General features: G+C 33.9%; 1 protein-coding gene and 1 non-coding gene across 23 annotated transcripts in view; both read left to right on the top strand.

Moving 5' to 3' along the window:
* The window catches only part of SOX5 (SRY-box transcription factor 5), a 1,001,956-nt gene that overhangs the window by 741,357 nt on the left and 233,613 nt on the right, over positions 1-26,986 (top strand). The gene's annotated exons all lie outside the window — the stretch shown is intronic.
* On the top strand, positions 4,928-5,034 carry LOC121480433. Its single transcript, XR_005984956.1, has one exon. It is a non-coding gene; the product is annotated as a U6 spliceosomal RNA (small nuclear RNA).

Raw genomic sequence — 26,986 nt, 5'->3', positions numbered from 1 at the left:
ACATGGTTTATTGAGATAGGGAATACTGAAAGAATTAAAGAAATAGAGCTTTGTCAAGTCCAAATGCCAATTTTGCTAATTATTTAGGAAACAGTTGAAAACATGCTCTGGATGTCATAGCTAGAAAGGTTCAGGATTAATGTACATAGTCATGATAATGGAAATAGGCAGTGTCACCAGTGAAAAAATAAGGATTTTTTTTTTTTTTAAGAGAAAAGGAGTGCAAGAGGGCCAGAGGGAGAGGGAGAAAGAATCTTAAGCACAATTCACGCCAGCACAGAGCTGGATACAGAGATCAATCTCATGACCTTGAGATCATGACCTAAGCTGAAATCAAGAGCTGGATGCTTAACCAACTGAGCTATCTAGGTACCCCTTAAGGATTTATTTTTAATTTATAAGTAATCTCTGTACCTAGTGTGGGGTTCAAACTCACAACCTCAAGATCAGGAGTCATACTCTATCAACTGAGCCAGACAGGCATTCCAAGGATATGTAGATTTTAAAGAGTATTATCCACAGAACTTCCATGTGTGCGTGTGTTGATGTGTGTATGCATGAAAGAAAGAGAGGAGGGCAGGCATGGAAAGAAGGGCCAGCAAATTAGGCACAAGGGGAATATAAGAACACAATGTAACATCATAGAATAGCTATGATTATTTATTGTATGCATCATATTCAATTCTTGGTAGAATTTTTGTTTTTCAAAGACAATGCTTTCTTTAAAAATTTTGTCCAAATTTAAGAGATGCTTATGTATATTTTGTAAATCATAACACTTAAGATGTGATTATGAAATAATAAAACTCGCATAAACAGAAAATTATTTAAATGAAGAGAAATAATAATATCTTCTGGCAATTAAGCAGAACACATAAACTGGGAAAATTAAAGCAAATGTTATTCTATTACATACATTTGTTTTCCAATTTTATAGTTATAGTGATTATCATATTGAGCCCTAACTGGTAGATACGTTCTATATAAACATATTTTCTATATTTGATGCTGTTATGCATAGATTAAAGATTTATTACTGGTGTACTTTACATAGTTAGTTCTCTTAAGAATACTTATAGAAAACATCCTCTGGTAGATACCATATAATTCATTCTAAGAATAACTTGTGGGGTTTAGCTTGATAAAGCTGGAGTGTTACATTTTACTGAGGCACAGATTTGTTGTTTTTGAAAAGTATGGAATATATCAGTGTTTCTATGTATGTAGATTTAAAAAAAATTTTCCTCCTCACATATATCTGGCAATATCTAGATCAAGAAGATTTGATTTTGTTTGTTGCATTCAAACAAAAGTAAAAGTGATTTTGTATTCTATTACCTTTTACTGTGATCTCCTTGTGGACCTTGAAATTGAAGTTGGCATACTTGCAAATATGATTTTCTTTCTTAGGTCTTTTGAAGGTTTATTTACTTGGCAGATAAATTATCCTGAGAATTCATTGGCAACTTTGGCTATATTAATACAAAAGGAAATTAGCCTTCAGAGATCTAGGTTAACATTTCTCTGTGTAGTACCATGCAAGTAATTGGTTGTAACGTGATTTAAAAATTGAGGTTCTCTCAGTGTATAACTCAATTCTAGAAATAGGTTAGGTATGAAAGATAAGCTATATACCACAAATATAAATCTTATCTGTAGCATTTTTAATTTTGAAACAGCTAGCCAGAAAAAATCTATTTTGAAGTGAACACTTAAGAAGGTTGTTTGAATGGACAAATGCTCCTGTCCCTCTTATAGATAAACAGTGGGAACAGCTAGCTTGCTTTGAAACCTTTCCCAGTAGTAATGATATATTTGTACTGATTCATTTACATACTTTGGGCTTCTTGTAATCAATAGCATGTAGCCAAGGAAAAATTTTTTTAAAGATTTAGTTTCTTATTTGAAAGAGAGAGAGGGGGGCAGCCTGGGTGGCTCAGCGGTTTAGCACCACCTTCAGCCCAGGGCATGATCCTGGAGACTCAGGATCGAGTCCCACATCGGGCTCCCTGCATGGAGCCTGCTTCTCCCAATGCCTGTGTCTCTGCCTCTCTCTCTGTCTCTCTCTCTGTCTCTCATGAATAAATTAAAAAAAAAAATCTTCAGAAAGAAAGAAAGAAAGAAAGAAAGAAAGAAAGAAAGAAAGAAGGAAGGAAGGAAGGAAGGAAGGAAGGAAGGAAGGAAAGAAGGAAGGAAGGAAGAGAGAGAAAGAAAGAAAGAGGAAAGAAGAAAGAAGAAAGAGAGTAGCAAGCTGGAATGGGGCAGGGAGAGAGAGAATCTCAAATCCCTAGTGAGCATTGAGCCTGATGTGGGACCTGATCCCAGGACAGGATCCAAAACCTGGGCCAAAACCAAAAGGCTGGTGCTCAACTGATTGAGCATCTAGGCTTGATCTCTCTGGTTTGCAAAGGTATTCAACCTTTGACTTTGCTCCTTTACATGAGTTGCTTTAATTTAGAGAGTAATGTTCAAAGAAATACTGTGTTCTCCTTTAAGAATAGGCCAAAAACAGATTGAGGAAAAATCACAAGGTATAATAGTCACCTTGTCCCTCTATCACATTTACTAGAAAGGATATTTTTGTAAGAACAGGAAGAAGCACATGTTCATTGAATATTGTTGAAAATAATTATTATTACTTTTGGACTTAAAATATATGCTAAGGACAGGGTAAAGCAGGCTATGAAAATATGTTAACATAATTTACTGGGTTTTTTATTTCAAAAAAAATGATCAGAGTTGAATTAGAAAAATGGATAACCCTTCAATTTAGAGTGAGTTTTTCAATTTCTTTCCTTCCTTCTTGCTTCCTTCCTTCTTCTCCCCACTCCCCCCACTTCCTTCCCTTTAGAGATGTTCTATGCCACACATGGTCTCAGATGTCAAGTATAGAGGAAACAAGAATTACTGATATAATTCTTATCTTGGTGATAGGAGACTCTTTGAATTCCCATTCAGTGTTCTTTGTACTATGAATGTTTGGGGAGCCAAGAGGAGCCATCTAAGAAATGGGCAAGGAGAAGAGTCAGAAAAAAGTATTTTTTTCATCATATACCATCTCATGCCTCCTTTTTACACATAGTAGCTTATTTACCTCTAATAAAACTGCATTTCTTGGATGTATTTCTTACATCAGCCATGGATATTTATAATTTATACTTAAAATAATTTTTATAATGTATATTTTGAAAACATTTTTACTTAAATGTGACACTTCTGCTATCTGAAAAAGAGATTAATTGACAAACTTAAGGAAAGTTTACTAATTAATATTCTCATTGGCCCTTAACGTATTTATTTTTATCCTGTATAAGGCTTCTTAAGCTACAGTAAACATGGAAATAGTACAATTTATTGGTACTTAATATGTTTCTTTGTTTAAACTCATTAGTATTCTCCATTTTCAATGGATGGTGCCTGGCACACATTATGTGCTCAATAAATATTTGTTGAATCCTTCTAATAAGCAGTATGTAATTTCTACTTTCCATGTTCTTGTCAAATTGTATAAAATCTGAACTCTGCTTTTACCAAAACTGTTATCCAGCTCAGTTTTTGTCATATGCTCAGTTGCAAAATAGAGTATTCATGTCTGATTATTCTAAGTCCAAACATACATAAAGGTTTCAAAATTTTACCCCTGGATGGAGCAAAATTTCATCATGTTCCATTCTTAGACCATTGTACAGTTGCTTTAATTAAACTGTGCTTTGGCATTATATCATTACTCTGCATTGAAGAATTTTTTAAGATGTTCATAAAAAGCACACTATCTCAAGGATGTATAGTTCACGAAATCAAATTGGGTGTTCCATTAATGAGGACTCATGGGAAGATTTTCACTTAGATTTGTACATCAAGAAAAGCTTTTTTATACCTATGCAACTTTTTTTTAATCTGCTGGACATAATGAAACTATAACTGTCTCTCCTGTAGCTCTGAATAGTAGAAATTGCTAGATTTGTTCCATGGACCTTAGGTTTATGTCTGCCACTTGATGACTGACCCCTTTAATTCATTTTATTCCAAGTCATTATCTACATTTGTGCACTTGTTTTTGTTTTTGTCATTTTCTGTATCTGTAACTCTGATTCTTTTTTTTAATAAGCGAAATGTTTTAGCTATCATTCCCTCTTTTTATTTTGCCTAGTATAGTATCTATAGGAATACCAGTGCTAAATAAACATATGAGCAGTTACCCTTTTTTTTCTGTGTGTTCAGATGATAAGACAACTTTCCCTCCTTTCAGACCATTTCTTCTGCTATTGCATCTCAGGGACTCATACGAAAGTACTTTCTCTTTTCTTATGTATTTCCTCTGCAAATATAGGTGATATTTGAACCTTGAACTGCAATGTCATGAATATATAACTCTTATTTCACTTTACAAATAAAATCAGTAATGCTTCTAGATTTTGTAGTACATCTATAATAGGCCAAAGTATCTTTGATTGTTGATAAGACAGCAGGCACTGTGGTTTATTTCTCAAATATGCAGCATAACACACAATACTGTGTTCTCTTAATAATGACTAAATTCCCATGTTAGCAATGGGTGTCCCTTGTAAGAAATATAACTAGGATTGTAATTAAGTTCGTATGGATATATTTCACATGGCAGTGTTTATCATATGTGCAACCCTTGGATCAAAGCAAATGTGTAATTCTCTTTAACTCATAATATAGAAAAGAGACATTTTTAACTGCCCTTCAGTGTAGTAGAGTATGCAACATTTGTGGCTAGGAGATCTGGTCTACTAGAGCACTTCTGCTGACTCAACATAAAAATCTCACTATAGGATAACAATCATTTTAGTTCCCCATTTGTCTCATGTTTACAACCACCCTGAACAATACCTTAAAATGACATTTTTAGAATGAATAAGATTTTAGAGTCTCATTGCTCTCTGTTTAAAACTTACTCATAGTGCTCGCTTCGGCAGCACATATACTAAAATTGGAACGATACAGAGAAGATTAGCATGGCCCCTGCGCAAGGATGACACGCAAATTCGTGAAGCGTTCCATATTTAAAAATAAATAAATAAATAAATAAAACTTACTCATAATAAAATGCTTTGTTTTCTCAAGAACTCAAAACATTTTAATTCCAATGTCTTATAAAATTTCATGACCACTATATTGCACCCTTGATAATTTTAAGAAGGTAAATGAACTGTAAAGTAGAATTATAGAATTTTAAGTTGCAAAAACCATTTAGTTCTTCACTGATAAGTGACATTTCATATATTGGCCTAAACAATATTTACAGAGTCCTATTGTGTGTTAGGTACTGTTCTAACTCTTGGGGATAAAAAGAAAATAGAAAAATAAAATATAATCTCTTCTCTTAAAGACTTTACTACTTAGGTGGGAGGCATTAAAAGAAAAAAAAAAAGGTCTATAAGCACACCTTGACAGATGTTTTGGTAAAGCAGAGCTGATATTTGTCAGGTATATACTAGTGAAGATTCAAGTTATTCCTCACCATTGGTTACGGCCAGTGTCTCCAGCCCCTGAGTTGCCCTTTACTACTCTGGCTGTTTCAGTTAGGCCCATTTTGGCATCTCCAACATCCAAGAATTTAATGCCTGGAAATTATGACCATAACTTTAGTTAAAAAAGCAGATTAGGGCCTGCAGCACCACTTGTTAAATGTGTTAGATTTTTGTTTATTTAAACGTATTTTGAATATAACCCTAGGATGCAAATATGCACAGTGATATGCAAATCAAACTGAGGGCTTTCTGGAGGAGGCTGTGCTTAAGCTGACTCCTAAAAAATGAGAGGCATTAGTTAGAGGAAAGGAGAATGATGCTCCCTCATAGCATCTCCAATAATTAGTTTGTTATTCAGTACTTATTTTAACAAGTCTTGAATCAAGAACTAAGTGTTTCACAAAGCAGCTGTGGGACTCTTTTGGTTCTTGAAAACTTCTTCCTCTTAGGCTTAAAATAATTACCAGATTTGGATCCTATTTTGTAATTAGTGAGTTTGAATTGCTTTTTAAAATAATCACAAAAGAGTTGATAGTGGGGAAAAAAGTGAGCGAAAAGTTCTTCACACTTCTTAAAATACCGTGCTCATACTATAGACATTGGAACTTGAGAATGTCAGATCTCCTCCTGATTCATATAGTCAAAGTCTTAAGTACTTTCACTAGCATTTACTTCCATATCACAAATACTTGCTTTAATTTAAATTTTAAAAATGTAAAAAAAAAAAAAAACCAAATACTTGCTTTATCTATTCACCGACAGAGATAAATCTACAGTTAATTTTGAATAAATATTTATTTTTTACAAATTACAACTGCAAGGAGTCTAGAATTTATAAGGTCTCGTACATCCTCTACCCCTCCACTCCAGAATGTGAGATCAAAAGAAGTTCTGTGATTTACCTAAAGTTATATAACTCTGTCTGAGTGTTCGTGGGAGAAATAGTGTCCTCTGACCTTTTTTTGTTCTGCGCTACAGGAACTATGTGGGCAGCACTAGTGATTCTCAAACTATGATTACCGTAAACCCTGCCTTTTACTATTAAAACCAAAAGAATAAGCTTACTAATTTGTAAAAACAAAAGATAAAAGTGTTAAGAGAAATGATTTTAAAATTTTTTTTCTTAATGTTTTACTTTTTTCCTAAAGCTTTGATGTTAGTCATGGTTTGTTTATCTGATGGCAATACAAATAAAGAATGATGCAGACAAATAGTAATAAGAATTTGAAAACAGTAAAAGTGATTTACCTTAAAAATGTATTTTATGTGTTAAAATGTCATACTTTGGGGTTAGAGTTGCATACCTACCCTACTAGAATTTCTTCTAGGAAAATAATTCCTGATTGATAGAACAGGAGCAGGATACCTCCTGATTCATATAGTCAAAGTCTTATGTTCAGTGTTTGAGCACCTGCCTTCAGCTCAGGATGTGGTCCTGGGATCTGGGATGAGTGTCACATCCGGCTCCCTGGGGGGAGAAGCAGGCTCTTCTTCCTTCCCCTACTGGAAGAAGCCTGCTTCTCCCTCTGCCTGTGTCTCTGCCTCTCTCTCTCTCTGTGTCTCTCATGAATAAATAAATCTTAAAAAAAAAAAAAAAAGAACAGGAGCATTGGTCTCCCACAAAAACGTTATGATTTCTAGGTTTATGTCACCTGAAAAAATAGATGTTTACTAAGTATTTATTGAATTGAAATAAATCAGTCATTTCCAAAATAGTTACCTTATATCATTATGTCATTTTCCCAGAAATTCCTTAAAATTCCTTAATTCACAATCAAGATCTAAGTAATAATTAGAATCATTGAAAAGAGCATATGTGTGTTTAAAATAAGGACTTTTGATAATTTAAACAATTGTATACATTAGTTTGAACTTATTTCCTAAAACCCGTTACCAAGAGTATGGAATCTATTTTTCAGTATTCTAAGTAGAAGGATGCCTTTCTGGTATGATTGAAATGCCAGATGTTGTGGGATAAACCGATGATTTAAGATATGCATTCTATTATAAGAAGACTTCATTATTTTTGGGAAAAGAATTAGGTAAGCAACAATGAAAGAATGGTTTAATGATTCTTTTTAAAATAAAAAGCACTGAATTGATAACTGGAAAAATTGTTCTTATTTTAAAATCAAAGGAGCTTAAATAGTGAGTTTTTCCCAGTATTTAGAATTTCCTCATATTCTCCTTTCCTGTTTGTAATTCTGGCCCAAAAAGAAAAGAAAATACCAACAAAAATGAGAGAGAATTTTTTTTTTTAATTTAACAATATCATGGAAAGAAAGTCTGTGATTCTTCTATTCTTGTTTAATTTTGGAAAGACTGCCTTGTATGTTTAGATGGACTTATTAAAGTTAAGGAATCATATCATTCTTTACATCAAAAACCATTTCCTGTGCATTCTAATGTTTTTTTCTTTCCCAACTGTAAATCATGTCAATATTTTCGGAATACTTAAAAAATGGATGGCATTAATACACATTATTATGTGTAGAAGTGATATTTTCATGGGTTTCTAATAAATGAATTTGGAATTAAAAGAAAACAAAAGCAAAACAAAAAATTGCTCATCTATACTTTTTGTTTATATAATTCTTTCTTAGGAAAGTAAGAGTATTAGATAAAAAATAAACTTTTGAAATAAACAAAAATTTACTATTTGATTTCCTATTTGTAATGATTTAGACTTTTCATTGAAATGTTTTTATTTAATTTTGCAACATCCACCCCTTGTTATTTTTTTCCACAAATAATTCAATGTTTAGTTTAAACACAAATGACACCAGTTCAGCATTTATACTAATCCTATAACAACAAACTGATGGAAATGGAAAAATCAGGTATTAAAGAAAGTAGATTTTGATTTACAGCTTCTAAAGACTAATTTTAAGTACTGACACATGAATTCTATGGATGTTCAAATTTCTAAGTTCAGTAAAAGCTCTCTGGTTGGAAAACAATCACCTCATAAAATTTACTTTATATAATTCGTTATAAATGTTTTTAAAAATGTGTATCAGAAGCACTTGTTAGTTGTTATGATCTTTCTGAAAGAGGAAATGTCAAACTTTGATTAAATACATGACAACTCTTTTAATGCCCTGAAGAAGCATTGCAATACTTCAAAACTGAGTAATCAGTAGAAGTCTGTGTAGAAGAGAAGTCTGTATTACTCACACAAGACCATTTTTTGCTACATGTCCCCGTTTTATTACTGTTCATATATAAATGTGTAATATGTTAACTAAATCAGAGAACCACCCACAAATCTGAATGGAATGTTAGTTCTGTCATCCAGTCCTTTATCTCCAGGGAGCAGCCTACAGAGATATATAGTTTGCCCAAGGCTATCCAATGATTGGTAGAAGAGCCTGGGCAGGAACTACTCTTCCCATCCTCAAGCCTGTGCTCTTTTCCATTACGCTTTGTCTCTTTGTTTTGTTAGGTTATTTTAAAAATTTATTCGGAAATTTCAGGTGTTAACTGTTCAGCAATTAGTTAAATTCTGATTGAATTAGGCTGTTAAAGAAGACTAAAATAACTGGGTCCTGGAAGATTAGGTATTTCTTACAGCAATCCCCTAGGTTATAAACTCCATGAAAGTGATGAGCATGCCTGGCTTGTTCATTGCTGGGTTTCCAGATGCTTGTTCCAGTGTCTAGTACATGATAGGTTCTCTAAGTATATGTTGAATGTGGAAGAAATTAACTTTAATGGACTATTTAGAGCCTGTCAGTTCCACGCCACCTAAACATTAACAAAATATGTAATGTATTTTTTGTAAAATTTAGATAAATTTATTCTGAAATTAAGAAAAAAATAAAATGAGAATTGCTAAGTACAACTTGTACTAAGTGATTCTCTTGTGTTAGTTAATCTGCGGACTAAATATTCTCTCTCTGCTTCTCTGCTTGCAGTGTTAGTAATAAGCTAAGCCTATTTTAAAATTTTTGCTTAATTCCATCTAGTCCAAAAACATAATTTAATTATTCCCTCCTCTCATCAAATTGGTACATCTTTTAGGATTGCACTATAACTAAGGCTTTCTTCTCATCAAATTGTTGCTTCTTATACTTCCAGAAACTAGGCATACTTCCTCTATCTTTCATTTATTTAACATTAAGCTAACATTTAAAAGTTATTTTCTATGATCCACACTTTGTTTTAGGTGCTGGAGATACATTGATTAGCAAGGTAGTTTCTCCTAGAACTTATATTCTTGTAGATGTAGACAGATAAGATCATTTCAGATAAAATGTGCTATGAAAAAGTAAATCTGTATAATAAACAATGACTATGATGAGCTAATTTAGATATAATGATCAAAAAAGGTCTGCTAAGGAAGTGGCATTTGAACTGAGAACTTACAGGGATGACAGTGTGCTTTTCTTCATAAGAAAGGTTTTCAAGGCGCCTTACAGAAGAGCATTCATTAACTTAATGATCAGAGAGCTTACAGGCTTGTAAATCTGATTTTACCAGGGCACTGAAAGCAGATCCGTCTCTCTGCAGGAGATTCACTTCATCTAAGCTCAAGAGATTAATTTATTTTATTTATTTATTTTTTGAGTATAGTTGACACACAAAGTGACATTAGTTTCAGGTGTACAACATAGTGATTCTCCATTTCTGTAGGTTATGCTATGCTCACCACAAGTGTAACTGTTATCTGCCACTGCCAAACACTATATAATATCATTGACTGTAATCCCTGTGCTGTGCTTTTTATTCCTGTGACTTATTCATTCCATAACTGGATGTCTGTACCTCCTACTCCCTTTCACCAATTTTGCCCATTCCCCCACCTTCTTGCCTCTCTCAACTAGCAGTTTATTCTGTGTATTTTATAGGTCTGATTCTGCTTTTTTGTTTGTTTGTTCATTTGTTTTTTTTTTTTTTTAGATTCTACAGATGAGTGAAATTGTATATTTGTCTTTCTCCCTCTGATTTATTTCATTTATCATAATACCTTCTAGGTCCATCCATGTTGTTGCAAATGGCAATATTTCATTCTTTTTAGTGGCTGCATAATATTCATGCATGTGTGTGTGTGTGTGAGAGGGAGAGAGAGAGAGACAGAGAGAGAAAGAGAGAGACATGTCTTTATCCATTCATCTGTTGATGAAGACTTAAATTGCTTTCATTTCTCAGATATTGTAAATAATGCTGTGATAAACATAGGAGTGCCTATATCTTTTTGAATTAGTATCTTCATTTCCTTTGGATAAATACTAAGACTATAATGAAATATCACCTTACACCTGTCAAAATAGCTAAAATTGAAAAGACAAGAAGTAACAAGTGTTAGCCAGGATGTAGAGAAAAAGGATCCCTTGTGCACCATTGTTGGTGGTGTAAATTGGCACAGCAACTATGGAAAATGGTATGGCGGTTTCTCAGAAAATTTAAAAAGAAATATCATATGATCCAGTAATTCCACTATTAAGAGATTAATTTGTTTAACCAAAACTTAAATGTATACTTTTAAAATAAAGAATAACTACTACTAAGTTCAGAATATGGAAAATCCTTATGACAAAATAACTTTTTTTCTCTTCCTGTAGGCAGATTCATATGGAAATCCAAATAATTGTCTTAAAGACATTGTTAAGGGGTTGCCTAGGTGGCTAAATTGATTGGGTGTCTGACTCTTGGTCTTGGCTCACGTTGTGGTCTTGGTGTGGTGCTCATTGGGCTCCTTGCTCAGTGGGGAGTCTGCTGGAGATTCTCTTTCCCTCTCCCTCTGCCCTCATCCATGTGAGCATGCTCTCTCTTAAAAAAAAAAAAAAAAAAAAAAAAAAAGATATATCTTTAAAAAAAAAAGATGTTGGTAAGGATGTTATTAGAATGAGGGAGTTGTATGAATTCAGTATTTATAGCTAAGGCACCTCAGGCATCCATCCTCACCTTGGGGGTGGCTTTGCCAATGTGTACAGGCCCTTGGTCATTTTGGCTGAGTCTGCTTTTCTGATCCTTTCCTCTATTCATCTCTTCTCAGTCCCCCCCCCCCCCCATTTTGGATGCCTAGAATTCCTCTCTGACTGACCTTGTTTTTAGATATGTTAATACCTTCGAATAGGTTACATTAAATCTTAAGGACCTGAGGGGCTGTTCACCTACTTTTACATATATATCTCTGATTTTGTCCATTATGTTTTATCCTAAGGTGTTTTTTTAATCCCATTAGAGAATTATATTTTTTACTACCAAATTCTTGGAGAAAGCATGAATTCCATCTACTCAATCCTTATGTCTACCTAGTAGAGGATGAGACAGATATAAGCTTATATAGAAGAGTATGATTCTAAGCTACTATTTAAAAAGCATACATATGTATATACTTTTAGGTCTATACCTCCATTGTGCATTCTAAACCTTTATGTTGAAAACTGAAGACATACAGAGATATCTCATGATACACCCATGGAGATTAGAATGAAGTTGACACTCATGTTTGTTGCATGCCTCAAATGTGCCAGATGTAATGCTATGGAAATGTCTACTTTATAAAAAAGAAAAAGAAAAAAAAAGAAAGAAAGAAAAAGAAAAAAAACCCACATACATGCAATCGCACCATCAAATCCCAGTCTTGTGTGAGTTGCCTTTAGTTTCTTTTAAGCTTAAAAAGTTATTATTTTCTGTCAGTTTAACAATCATCATGACTCATTGTTTCAGCTTAACTTAGCCTAAATAAAAGTGGTGTCTGGATTTGGCCTTTAATTTAGCTCCAGTTTCTCAAATTCTCCCAACTATGTTGATTTAGGAATAAAGAAAAAACATACTCTCCAAAGAAAGACTGATTGTATTTTAAAGAGTGGATGGGGGAAAAAATACAAAGAGAAGGAGAGACAAGGGGGGTGGGGGGAAAGGGGAAGAAAAGAAAATAAAACATATTCAAATAGTTTTAAAGTTTTACTCTAAGTATTCCATTTTCTTTGCCTGATATATTTTTTTTCATTGTTAATAGTCTACCTGAAACCACTTTCCTTCTTTTAACTTTTCATCATTTCAAAGTAATTTTTGAATTACTTTAAATGCAGGAGTGATAGTGAGTAATGAATTAAACTGCTTTGTTTTCCCTTTTCTTTTAGAAGAAGGCAGTCACGGCTGTTTTTAACAATCAGACCTTGTGTGTGCATGTTTTCTTTACTTCCATACTTTCTGCAGTTATCTATAGTAACCGTCATCTGTTAGCAGTATCATAACACGTAGATTAGAAAGGAGGCAGCTTTTAGGCTCTTGGTTAGTGGGCCAAAGCGGAAGATGAGAGATTAAAAAAGAAAGAAAGAAGAAAGAAAGAAAGAAAGAAAGAAAGAAAGAAAGAAAGAGAAAATCCTCCATAATAACAACAGTGGTTTCCATTAAAAGCACAAAAGAAAAGAAGTGCAGAAAAGTTGAGCTACTTCTTATTTTTACCTTTGGTGCCTTCCACTCTATCCAAAATATGGGTACCACCATCTTAGTCTTCATAGAACATTTAACATTCTGGGATGAGGCAAGAGATTCCCCAGGGGAACATGGCTGCCAAAATCAGTAGATTGAATACAAGTGGCTAATAATTTTCTTTGCAAAAAGAGCTCCTCTGTTTCAATCAGTAGCAGTACCATTCTTCTCTGACTTGTCTTTCTCTTTTAGGAATTTTTTCTTCACTTTCTGCACACCCAGCACTAGACCTGCAAACCCGATCTCCTCAGGTCTAGAGCAGAGCCTGTACCTTATTTCCCCGTGACAATTCTCACTCCCTACCACAATTCTCATTCCCCATATCTTACCATGCCCCTCTCAGGTTTTCAAATACCACTATTATTATTTTGCAGTCATATTTAAGACACTCCTATGGCTATATGTTGTCCACTTCATCAAAGGCACTCTTACCACCATTCCAAAACCTTCAAAATATAGTTGAATTAAATGCTCGTTATTCATCAGCTATCTACCAATACTGCCAAATAGAACTTTTCTACTTACTGTATGTGCTTTCTCATTCTATCTCCTCTTTTGTGTTCTTGTCCTAATTTTCTTTGCTTATTTAATGTAAATACTGCCCTATTCAAGAGTGTTGAAATAATTTTAGCCTTGACAATATTTCTTTCTTCTCTATTTCTCATCACACTCAAGAGCAAGACCCCTTGGTTAGTATTTTTTTTCCTTTGCTTTATGCATATCAGCTTTCCTTAAAAAATCTCTCTGGCTATATTATAAGATCCATGAAAGCAGGAACCAGTCTCTTACAATTAAAAAAAAAAATACCTAACAAAGTGTTGAGTTTACTTCTTTTACTTAGTTTTTTTTTCTCTTTATTAACATATAATCTGTAGTCTTTTAATAGGAAAATTCAAAATCATCTCAAAATTAGGGGAAAATGCTATTTCTGCTAACATAAATAAGTTAGAGATTGAACTGCTTTCTTTTTTTTTTTTTGTTTCTTGTTTTTTTTTTTTTTTTTTTTTTTTTTTCAGGAGAGAAAAACCTCTTTCTGCATGTTTCAGAGAGCTGAGGGAGCCACAGAGGGAGCTGTAGGGAGGGTGGGTAGCTTCATGTTGTGCCACAGGAAGTCCAGGAAGGTGGCTGCCTGTTGAACTGGTTTCAATTAAATAATGTAACTTATTAGATGTATTACCTGTATTTAATACAGAAAATATTGCAGTATCCAAATTTTGCAGGTGATCCTAATATGACCATATCAATCTTTATTTAAAAACAAAAACTTTACAATCTTTTTCAAGAGACTATAAATAAACATTGATTTGGGGAATATTGCTTCCCAGCATCATGACACCTATTAATGGTCAGTATTGAACATTATCCTTCAAACTCACATACACACACACACACACAGACACACAGAGTCATGCTCAAACATGGAAATTTTATCTAACTAAAACACAGCATACTGAGTTATTAGGTTATTTATCATTATAAATGCACATATATAATTATGTATGCATATATTTATATTTATGTGTGTGTATAAAATCATAGATTAAAAAATACTTGTGAGAAATTTCCTAAAGCCAAATACTTGAGATCAAAAAAAGTTGCCAGGAAACTGAAATAACAAGAATTTCTTATGCAATTAATTTTAAGTCAGTGTTTCTTACTCAAAATTCACTTTGCATCATTTTTATCCATCATATGGACTAGAGACAGTTTTAGCAAAGAGACTGTATTATAAGTATGCATATTAAAGTCACAGGTGTCTTCATAGTAGTCTATGAATTTATTTTAAAAAATACAAAACTGGGATCCCTGGGTGGCGCAGCGGTTTAGCGCCTGCCTTTGGCCCAGGGCGCGATCCTGGAGATCCGGGATCGAATCCCACATCGGGCTCCCTGCATGGAGCCTGCTTCTCCCTCTGCCTGTGTCTCTGCCTCTCTCTCTCTCTGTGTGACTATCATAAATAAATAAATAAATAAATAATAATAAAAATAAAAAAAAATAAAAAATACAAAACTAAGCATGGTTGGTTATTTTTGAATTTTATGTACTAATATTTATTAAAATTCTTCTGCTACATTTATTTTGTCATGTGAAAGTCCTTATTGGCACACACTAGCAAGTGTCATAACTTTTAGAGAGGCCTGAGACCAGTCAGAGAAAGTAAAGTGATATTATTGGATTCATTCAGATGATTTTGTAATAAGTGATTCTTCTTGCAGTGATTGCTCATGAACTTGCTCTGGTGGCTAAAGTATCATGAGGAAAAATACAGCATTTCTTAAAATAGTATTTGCTTAGACCTCAATAAAGTGAAAATATTGTTAAATGATTATTTAGGAAAACTGCCGTTTTGTATTTTGAGGCACAATAGTTAAACGTTATAATTCACTATGGAAAAGTTTTACTGTGAAGCTATCCTATGCTGGAAGCAATAAGACTACACACTGGTCATAAACTTGGAATAATTTCTCTAGTACAGTTATTTTCTTATCTGGTAAAATGACTTAATAGAATTCTTGCATGCACTTAGAGTGTACTCTCATCTGACCATTTTCATCTTGAGATACTTTGCTCTCACATGTGTGTGTATTGGACGGGAAGAGTGGGTTCTGCCCTCCCTGCTCCAGTTTCAGACACCAGTTCAGACCCTTTTTACATTCATATACCATTTAGACACATGTTTTCTTGCCGTGAGCCTTACCACTCTGTTATGGAGAAGACACAACTTTTCATCTCCTTCTCTCTCTCCAGTCATCTACATCTCTGGGCAACAGAATTAACAACACAAGGTCGGTCAATTTGGCCCCGCTAACCCTTCCTGCTAAAGAAGAATTTAGTGATCTGATAATGCCAATCCTTGCTTCAATTCCTTCAAAGCCTTACTATCTCCTTATTTTGATACTCAAGGTCCTTTATGGTGCGATGTCCCTTTACCTATCTAGTTATAGTTCTTTCCACTTTCTATATCCATATGCCCTAGATATATCAAATATCTTTAAATTTCTTGAACTTGCTAGACTCTTTTTTGTTACCATGCCCTTTTTCCATATTACTTCCCCTGCTTAGGTGATACTGTCCTTTTCATTCACAGGAAAACTCTTAGGTTTCAGAACATGGCTTAGTTAAGCTAGTTTTCCTTTGAACACCCATTTGCGTTAAAATCCATCTTTGCCTGAGTTAGCCTCATCCTCTGTTCCATAGCATCCTGAGCATACTCTGTTATAGCTGCTGCTGGTACAGTGGTAATTATGAGTCTAACTTATGTTTTTAGGTTGAGGAATATATCTTTCATCCTGGTAATCACAGCACATAGCATAGTGATTGGCATACTACGGGCATAGGATTATATAGAATAAATATTTGCTATGTAATTTATTAATGAACAATAGGCATTGCTAATCTGAATTCTTAATTCATGTTGATTTTTAGAGATTGTAAAGATTGAGATAGTATGTCCAATTGTTTTTTTAAGAAAATGAAATCAAGTAGAATAATGCAACTTACTCCTGCCTATATGCACCTAATAAAGTGCAGATTCAATGTGTAATTGATCTTTTAAATCAATACGACAGAATCACATTCAAACTGGGTTTGGATTCTAAAGTCAGTGGGAAAGACAGAATTATGTCTCAAAATACCTCAGGAATTTGCCACAATGGAGACTCTGATACCATTGTCATTTGGTCAACCCACCAAAGTATTATAACATATTTCTGTTTCTTTGGTTGTCTTAAATGAAGTTATTGACTTTAATTTCTTATTAAATGGAATGTATGTGTCTTAAAACAAGAAATCCCCTTTTGGCAGAGTGAGATGCTCGAACTGGGTTGAGTAAGTAGGAACTGAATCCAACAGAGGGAACAGCAAGCAGCCTTAAGTCATGTGTGTCAACTTAGTGCAACTTATTGAGGGCAGTGACAAACAGAATCATCTGCCTTACCTAAATTGTTAATTTTTTACTTATTTTTCTTTTAATTCCTATTTTATATAAATGTAGTTGAATTTATTTATATTCCCCAAATGAATGAGAACATACACTGTTTGTCCTTCTCCGATTGACTTATTTCACTCTTAACTCGGGGAAACGAACTAGGGGTGGTGGAAGGGGGGAGGAGGGCGGGTGTTGGAGGGGAATGGGTGACGGGCACTGAGGTGGACACTTGACGGGATGAGCACTGGGTGTTTTTCTGTATGTTGGTAAATTGAACACCAATAAAAATTAATTAAAAAAATGTAGTTGAATTTAGATGAATTAGGTATTTGTATAAAGTAACTCCAATGTAAAGGAATGAAAGGTATTTTTTTTTACCTTATTCACACAAATACTTGTCACAGTTTTATAGATACTTCAGAAAACATATACTTGTAGATATGAATTAATGTACATGCAGCAAGAAGTTGTGTGTGTATTTGTATGTAGGTGCACACAGAAACTTGGGAATAGAGGCAGATATTGTGGTCACTGGTTATATCTTTCTGACATAATTGTGTGTCCAGAAAAAGCCTAAGTTCATCCAAAATTAGAAAAATGTGAGCCTGAAATCATTCAAAGGACAAAGGAATTATGTGGCTGCTAGTTCCCCATAACCTATGCTGTTCTGATTACTTTCTTGATATATTTAATCAGAAATAACAAGTATAGCCCTGCCTATATAATCACAATAAAAACCCTTTCACATATAGCATCTATGAGAGAGAAATAAGAAACTTGGATAATGAAAATGCTTCATTTTATACTCTAATTATGGGCAGCTTGAAGAATGGTCTTCCCACACATGAGGAATGACTTCCAAATCCTACATAACCTTGAGTCATCTTAAAGCAAAGAGGATCTCTAAGAGTCTGGCAGAAATGCATATACTCATTCATTCAACAAATATTTTTTTTTATGTATCTGATATATGCCAAGCTTAAGTATAGGAAATGGAAGTACATAGTGAACAAGGCAGATAAGTTCCCAGTTCTCCTAGAGCTTATATTTTAGTGAGAAGGAAGAGAAAAAAATAATAAATGGATAGATAAGATGATTTCCATTAGAGATAAGTGCTATTGAAATTAAAGGGAATTTGATAGAAATAGACTAGAAGTGATAGTAGGGCTATATTGCTTTAGATGTTACGTCAAAGAAGGCCTTTCTGCTAAGGTGAAATATGAGTTCAGGATCAAGGAGTCATGTGAAGTTTTGGGGAAAGAGTGACTGAAATAGAGTGAACACAGAACTCAAAGTGGAAACACACAGAAATAAGGGTAGACTTTGCTAGTTGGAGAAATGGTGCGATGGCCTCAGTGGCCAGTACATGGAGGAAGAGGAACAGAAAACAACTGGAGAAATGAACACAGACCAAAGTTTATATAACTCTTTGGCCTTGGAAGAGATTTGGATTTTATTTTAAGGACAAATAATCAGAGATGCCCTTGAAAAATCAAAAATCATCACCAACAGGAGCTCAGAATGGTATTGTATTTATGTGCACTCAATTCTATTTGCAATATGTCACCTATCATTATTGTTAGTAGGCTGGGTGAGTCAGTATGGTCACTGATTAAGAAAACAAACTTTGAAATTCAGCAGATAGGAATGTGAATCCTGGCTTATTTCCTCACTAGGTGTGTGTCCTAAGAAATGACTTAACCTTTCTAAATCTCAATTTCCTCTGTAAAATAGATGATAATAATAGTACCTACCTCTGAAGGTTTTTTTAATAATTAAATGACATAATTACATAAGCCATAGCACTACACATAATACATGGCAAAGAGTCAATAAATATTAATGATTCCATTATTATTATTATAACCAAAATAAGGTCTTCCCTATTAGATAATGCCTAATGTGGCTCCAAACTGTACAATATTCATGATATTTAGAGAATTTGTTTAATTAATTGGGGATTACAAAAATGTCTCTTTAGTCTTGCAGTTTTTCTCATTGGATAAGAAATATAGGTTTTTTTATAAACATTACAAATACAGACTGTGTTACACAAAAGAAGATAGGTAGCAGAATCTTGCATATTCTAAAAAACCATCCCACTGGGGAAAATCTTCCTATAAAGTAATAGATTCAGGTTAAAGATGTATACCAGAAACATTTCTTTTAGACAGTTAAATATATATATATGTAGATTAAATATTATTTTCTTCATATTTATCCAGTTAGCTTGTATAATATTTCAGGCATCATCATCATCATCATATTATTATTATTATTAATTTCTTCAGAGAAAATTACCTGAAGAATAAGACTCAGTGCAAGGATAGAGACTCCTCAATGAAGAATTGCTCTTTTCCTCAGGGTGATAGAATGTGAAGAATTTCTGATCTACCTTCACCTCTTTGCTATGTTAATGCTATCAGAGTATAATTCTAATAGTAATCAAAACATTAATAATTTTCCCTGATTTAAAAAAAAAAAATTGGAGAAAAAAAGGAAAAAAAATACAAATACTGTTTTTTAATGCCAGCCTTTCATATTATCCCAAAATTTGAGTGAAATACATTCAGTAAATATTCTGGATAATTCCATTTATAATTATAGCCAGAATATTTAAGAGTAGAGAGTTTCTTTTATGCCCTTTACCCCATCATTGTCCAGTTACAGGGCCCAGATCAAAGTGTCATTTTCTTGAAGAAAATATATATTTAAACACACAAATAACTTCTTGGAGTCACTAGTTCTAGAATACTGCTGAACAATGAAATTGCTCTGCTTGCAGGCATATTCACAATGGTAGTAGAAGGGTAACATGATGATGATGAAGATGATGAAGATGATGAAGATGTTGATGGCAGCTATCCTCTATTAAACACTTAAAACGTGTGTTGGACACTGGAATAATCTTTCTCTGTCTTTCTTCCTCTTTCTTACTTTCTTCTTGTAAGGCAAGCAGGCATCATAATTTCACTTTTGAAACTAGTTAAATAGCTTGCCTAAGACCCATGTTAGTAAAGAACAGAGCCAAGATTCATACCTAATTCTGACTCTGAATTTTTCTTCTCCCTCTATATCACCTCTGATGGAGTAATGAAATGGATTTGTGCAGCTACCTGCAAATGCCAGCCTTACTCTACTTGATTCTTATTAACATTTTAATGTTTTATATTGATAATTAGGTTTCATAGTGGCTTTCGTGGCTACTCCAAACCTGTCATAATGTAAAAACTCGATTCCCCACCCCACCCCACCTTTTTAAAGATCAGCAATAAGCTCCAACTTAGTGAATGTCCTGGTAACAGTTAAAGAGCTGCAGAGTCTTTATATTTACAATTTACAGTTTTGTTTTTCAAAATAGAGTCCTCCTCTCCACACTGCTGTTGGATTTGGTGAACAAATTATTCCTAGTTGCAGATTAGGGTCAAAATTTAGGAACTCAACAGGGTTGAGTTGCAGAAATAAGATTAGACTTCTTTATTGGACTAGTCTTTCTGCTACTTTCACTTTGCAAGTAGTTAAACATAGATGCTCAATAAATGAGGACTGGTGTTATTAACAAGCCATTCAAAATGTAGAATTCTTGAAGATAATGATTTACTTGAAGAAGCAAAAGGTTATTATGAGCCTTGTCACTCACTGAGCTGCTTGAGATGTGGTTATTGGAGCAGTACATGACTTAGAAAGATGGGAGATGTGGAGAGCAATAATGAGAAAACACGTACAAATATTGTATCAAGACACTTCACTTTGAGAAAGTCATTGAATGCCTTCATTAGCCCTTGGTGGTGGGTTTTTTTAGGTATATACTAATTTTTAGGTATATACTAATTTTATAAATGAGGACTGGGCCACAGGAAGTTAAGTAATTTTACAAAATGTCTCAGCTTGTAAATGAAGGGTACCTACTCTTAGCAAATACAAGTAGGATTTCACAAAAATTAAACAATTAATAAATAAATAAAGCACTTAAAAGTTAATACCACTTAAGCTCTCAATTAGTAGTTGTCAGTATTACTGATGTTTAGCTATTATTATTATTAATAAATGATTATATAAATTTTTTTATCGTGGGTTTAAAGGATACTTTTCCTTATTTTAATTATGCATAAAGAAAGGCCTCCAAATATTTAAAGCTGTAAATGAGTTTGCCTAATATCAGTCTTATTTCTAGCAATCTTTTTTATTCAATGACAGTTTGATTTTTATATATTCCAGTGAGTATCATGTAGATTTCTAGAAAGGATCTCTCTTACTGATTTTAAAGATAAAAGCCTCAATGGAGAAGATAAGCTTACACTGTGTAAAACACCAGTTAACATCAAGCATCATCCTAAATAAAAGGCCAGAGATTAAGACATAAAAAAAACAAAACAAAACAAAACAAAACCGAACAACAACAACAACAACAACAAAAAACCCTCCTTCATAACTGCCTGATATTTCTATCATTTTCCTTACTGTCTTTATTGAGTTGGAAGATAGTCATTCAGGAATTTCAGGTTTGTGGAGATTTAGGAAAAGTACTTGAAATTCTATTTCTTTTCTTTTTTTTACTTTTAAATTTCCATCATAACCGCTTTGTATTAAAGGCAGGCGTGCAAATATGCAGAAAAATTGTAGGTCTTCTTGAACTTTGAGACATCCATTTTGGCAAAGGGGAGGCACACGTTTGGATAAATTTATATGTGCCCCTTAAATTTGGGTGCTAGTCTGCACTGCCAAACTTCAGAATTTTCACATTTTTAATATACCAAGGTGGGTTAAAACAGTCCATTAGTATAAGGCATATTTTTGAAACTGTTGACATTTGGCTACTGTTCTTTCATCCACTGTTCTGTAGTCTTGACAGAAACTTGGTTTAGCTTGCAGAGAGAAAGTGAAAGACAGAGAAAGGTGTCTATATGAAATGCCCCAGAGAGAGGCAGAACTCCTGTAAGGCAACATGTAGGCATTGAGTGTGACACTGTATTAACCTTTTTAATGGATGTATGTAATAAAGTGACATGTAAATGGAACACAAGGGGAGATATGACACTATATCTGGAAAAGGATAAAACAGTTGGTTGAATACTGGGCTATTATAGCAGTTTGCAAACCTTGGATAAACTCAGTCAGCGGTTGTATAATTGGTTATTCAATCCCGACCCTTGTTCACAGCTCAAAGCCAGGAACACTGAGACCTGTTGCCAATTTGAGTGAATATAGTGACTGTACTCGGCCGGGGCCTAACATTGGAGCCAGGCCTTTTCCTGTGGGCTGGTTTCCACCATGTCTGGGACTGGCTCAGTGACAGTGGGTCTTTTGTTGTGAAAGGCTGGCTGGTACTCCCCTCCTTTGCAAAATGTCTAACAGCTACACAAATATAAGAAAATAGGAAAAGGGACTTACTGTAGCTTTTCTCTTAGTAAGTTAATGTGAAGTTATTAGTTTTCCTTTCTTTATTTTTCTTTTCCTTTTTTTTTTTTTTTTTTTTTGCTCCTTTATGGGGAAAAGTCTGAGTTAAGTAAATCAACTAACTGAAAGAGTGATATAAAAGCCTGGTTTTAGATAAGAATTGAATCTTGGTAGTCCTTGATGGAATATGATATGTATGGAGAAATTTATAGTAATTTGATTCACAAAAATGGGTTTCTGAATAAGGTATTTTTACTTCTCCTTCTTTCTCCTATGAACGTCCATGTACTGAGAAAATTGTTTTTACTGAATATCTCCTTCGTGACTGAAAGATATAGTATGTTTATAAACCTGTTATGTATTTAACTTTATGAAACAAGCACCCTACCTTCTCTGCCCAAACACATTGGATAGAGGCCAACAGACTAACCACTTACTGTTTCTAGTCTAGTAAAATTTGAGAAATAAATCAGGGAAGATTTTGATTTGAGTGTGTGGTATAAAGAATGCCCAGTCTTCTTACAGTGCCCAATTCATAAAGGAATCTGTAACAAGCCTGTAGTATTTGCCAGTTAGGTGCTGCTTACTGATAGGGTGACAGTTCCCAGCTGCAATCAATTATGCTTCCATTATTTCTGTTGTTTAAACATGCCTTGGAATACTAGTTCAGAGCATTTCACAAAATGTATCTTAGTTCCAAAACCAAGTAAAGAGCATATTTAAAAAGAAAAAAAAAAAACAAATACATTCTGAATCGAGACTTTTTTTTCTGAGAGTATTTATAATCTCTTTGCCACCCCTCTCACCTCCGTGATTCTACCTCACACACCCAGCATTTATAAAATCACACACACAACACATAGTGTTTGATTTAATGCTGGGTTGCAATTCAATCAAGAGACTGCTGAGGTCATATAATATAAATGGCCACAGTACTTCTTGGCTCAGTTATAGCCTTGATCATTCAGGGCTTTGTTTTTGTTAATTGAGTAGCCTCCTGCTGGGGGGAGCTCCTAAATATTTTGGACTATATGTCACTAAAAAGAAGTTGGAGCTAGAAGGTAGTGATCTGGGTGGGGAAGGGGGGAGGAGGTGAGTTTCTGCAGTGGACAGGGAAAAGGAAAGACGTTGTTCTGAAACCATGGCAGGACAAAGGAAAAAAGAAGCAAATTGTTTTTGAATAGAAAATTAATCATTGAAAAGGGACTGGCTATTGTGAAGCCAACATAAAAATAGAGGAGCATTTAACTTGAAATATATGAGAAAAAGCACTATAGAAACTCCAGCAGAGGCATTTAATGGAAAATACACCTGGCCATCTCATTATAAGTACATCCCTGGGAGCCAAGTGTTATGAGCATTAGTAAGAAGGTGGTATTATAAAAAATTTGATTATAATCAAGCTTAATGTATTTGAGGCTTAGTAAAAGTATTGTATGGCGATGGTGAGTATCATGGCATAATAGAGACCTCTTAGTATTGGATTGTTCATAAGTTTTATATTTCATAATGTTGATCTGTAGAGGCCTTTGCTTCCTGATGGGAAAATAGGAACTTGTATGGGAAAAGAGATCACGGAATCATAGACCGGCCCCTATTAACCCCAGAAAATGCAATTCAACATATATCTTATCATCTTAATCTCCCAAATATTCTTTTAGTTTAGATTATAATACAATATTGTATATAACAAACAGATGTCTCCCCTAGGTCACTGTTTGTAATTTAGTAAATTGTAGGTGTCCAACTGGAGAGTCTGGAGCTGCTGGTGAAGAATGAATGTTTGAGATGCCTCATTAATTTAATGTAGGTAAGAGGCTGGTGGGCTTAAAGGATTTGGTAGTAGCCCCATTGAGAACTACCCAAATGTAATTCAAATAGTGTGGAATAAACTTTTTTTTTCCTATTATTTTTCCCCTCCATGCTGTGAAACCTCACTGATCATTATTTTTTAGGCACTTAATGTGTCACGACAAAAAGAAAAAAAAAACGGAAAGACTGAAATATGTATGAAAACAAGAGTTTCGATTAAACTCAAATCAAGTATTTTTTAAAGGTGTTGGTTTTTAGTTTTTATACAGCTCCGTTTGGCACAGAACTCTTCACATGTTTTGAGATTTGGCTTTGCTGCTTTATAATTTTGAAGGCACTGTGCTATAATCTGAACAATTTCCTGAGAAGAAAAGAGAGAAATAAATAACCCAGGTTTTACATCTTGAACTCTGGACCAGAATAACAAATCGACACCTACTATATAATTGGGAAACCTGTTAGATTATGTATCTACTTTAATGTAATTTATTAATTTTGGAAATATTCTCATAAAGAATTTAATCCCCTCATCAAACAAAATAATTTCTCTCTTGTTCTTTGATAGCTGCCATGAAACGATGTTTTTCCTTTCTCTCTTTAGAAATGGAACCCTTTTTTTTAAAATTTCATGGACATAAATTCTAAGTAGATAATACACCTTTTAGCATTAACCTGTTTGAGATAATAAAGATCAGTTTTGATGACTACAGATTTATTGCAAACACAAATTTGGCTTACCAGATTTCTTGCAACAAATTATTTGCCTTCTGTAGGTAGGATTATAGACAGCTACAGTACTTGGAATAATTGATTTGTCATGCTTGTAATTTAGCTGAAGATTTCAACTCCTATTATGGAACACGTTAATTCATAAAAATGATTAAATATGTGTTTCTAATTTATCATCATTGTTCACAATGCTTTTTCTGTTTTTTGTTTGTTTGTTTGTTTGTTTTAGATTTTATTTATTCATGAGAGACAGAGACAGAGACAGACACAGAGATACAGGCAGAGGGAGAAGCAGGCTCCATGCAGGTAGCCTGATGTGGGACTCCATCCCAGGTCTCCAGGATCAGGCCCTGGGCTGAAGGCAGCACTAAACCGCTGAGCCATCCGGGCTGCCCCACAATGTTTTATCTGAATCTTCTTCCTAGAGGAATTATAAGATTTTTCCAAGTAGTTGAGGGCAATGAAGGCTTTCTGTAACCATCTTCAGGATGCATCCCAGTGTTCACCTTGGGCAGGAGATTTAATGTCTGTAAGAGAGACATCGGGCTTAACCATACTCTGCACCTTTTTGTGAGAACTGAGATAGCAGCTTCCTCGGATTTTTCATGTTCCTCAGGGAAAATTCTGAGGAACACTTTTGAACACTTTTGAACTTCTGACATGTGCAGCACAGACCTTTGTGGCTTTGGAAAGACCATTCCCAAGTTTGTAAAAACTTGCTCTCTGACCCCCAGGTCAGACAATTGAGTGGTCTGTTACTTTACTGAATTCATTCATCCTCTGAGGATGAAATACTGACCTGTATCTTAATTTTTTTCATTGCTAGCATTTCATTGTACTTCACCAAAATCCTAGGCTGTTTTAAAGAAGGTTTTTTTTCCCCTACCTTTTTAAATGTCATTCTCTTAAATCAGTGAGTCATTAGGAAAGCACAGAATACACTATAGTCATAGTATGGTGAATATCCCTTGAGCCCTTCCTACCTCCACCTGCTTTTTCTCTTCAGGTTCATTTCTAATGAGATAAATGAGTTCTGATTATATATAAATTTTACATTAAGTATGTGTATATGTGATAGAGAAAGATTTAAGGGATCTACATCTCTGTTGTTTATTACATATGGGAGTTAAACTGTTCAATGATTACTTTGGGAAAGCTAAGCGCAAGAGAAAGAAGGGATATTCAACAGACCTCTCTTTCCTGTTTTTTGCTGTCTCCCTGGATATTCCTCTGTCCTTTCAAATGTTTTCCTCTCAGTAATTAAATTTGAGATATGATTCTATAGATGCTAAGATTGATGTTCTTAACAATATAGATAAGTAAGCAGCAATGCTTCTGTGCTTTCCTATTAATTATATTTAAGGTAGAGATTATTTTCTTTTATACCATCGACACCCTTTCCAGTTTTGATAATTTGTCATCCTCCCATTCCTTTGAATAAATAATTGAGATATTATCCCACTCATTCTTTTTTGAATTACCACATTGTTCGCAGTGTTGTTCTACTGCTCTTCTCTGAACCTGCAGTCTCTTGGTTTTAACGATGAAAAGAGGATGACATTGTCATTTAGTGGGCATCTCAGGAGTTTCTCTTTTCTCTTTGCTGCTTACGTAAACATAGGTACCTCTCATATTACATGTGTAGGACATGACTTTGAAGAATGTACATACGTACATATATAATATATATTCACATGCATGGTGGTCCTGTATTTAAGATTTTTAAACAAAATTTTTGTTCCCAATACTCCAAAAGCAATAATTCTCTATCCCCCCCCCTTTTTTTTAAATAAATAAAATGTATACTAGCTCCTGGTAGTTCATTATTGCATTTTACTATGACTTTTTTCCCTTTGATTACTATATCTCATCAATTTGTAAAATGAAAACTGTTGGAATATATTTGAATTTTTAATTGTTTTAGTTGATGATGTTTAAATTATTACTCAAATTACACTGTGATGTTAATAAAATTCTTATCTTTTTGTAAGAAGAATTCAGTATATTCTACTTCATGTTTTAATCACTTAAAAAAAGTTTTCAATTCAAGTTTCTGAAAATGTAATAGAATGTTTTTATCCATATTATTAGACCCCCAAATCAGTGTTTAGTCATCAAAAAATTACCTCAAGTCTTGGGAAAGTGCACATTCTTGGGACACAACCAAGACATAAAGATC

The sequence above is a fragment of the Vulpes lagopus genome, chromosome 21, assembly GCF_018345385.1.
Source record: "Vulpes lagopus strain Blue_001 chromosome 21, ASM1834538v1, whole genome shotgun sequence".
Classification (NCBI taxonomy): Eukaryota; Metazoa; Chordata; class Mammalia; order Carnivora; family Canidae; genus Vulpes; species Vulpes lagopus.
This window is presented reverse-complemented; position numbering and strand designations above follow the sequence as displayed.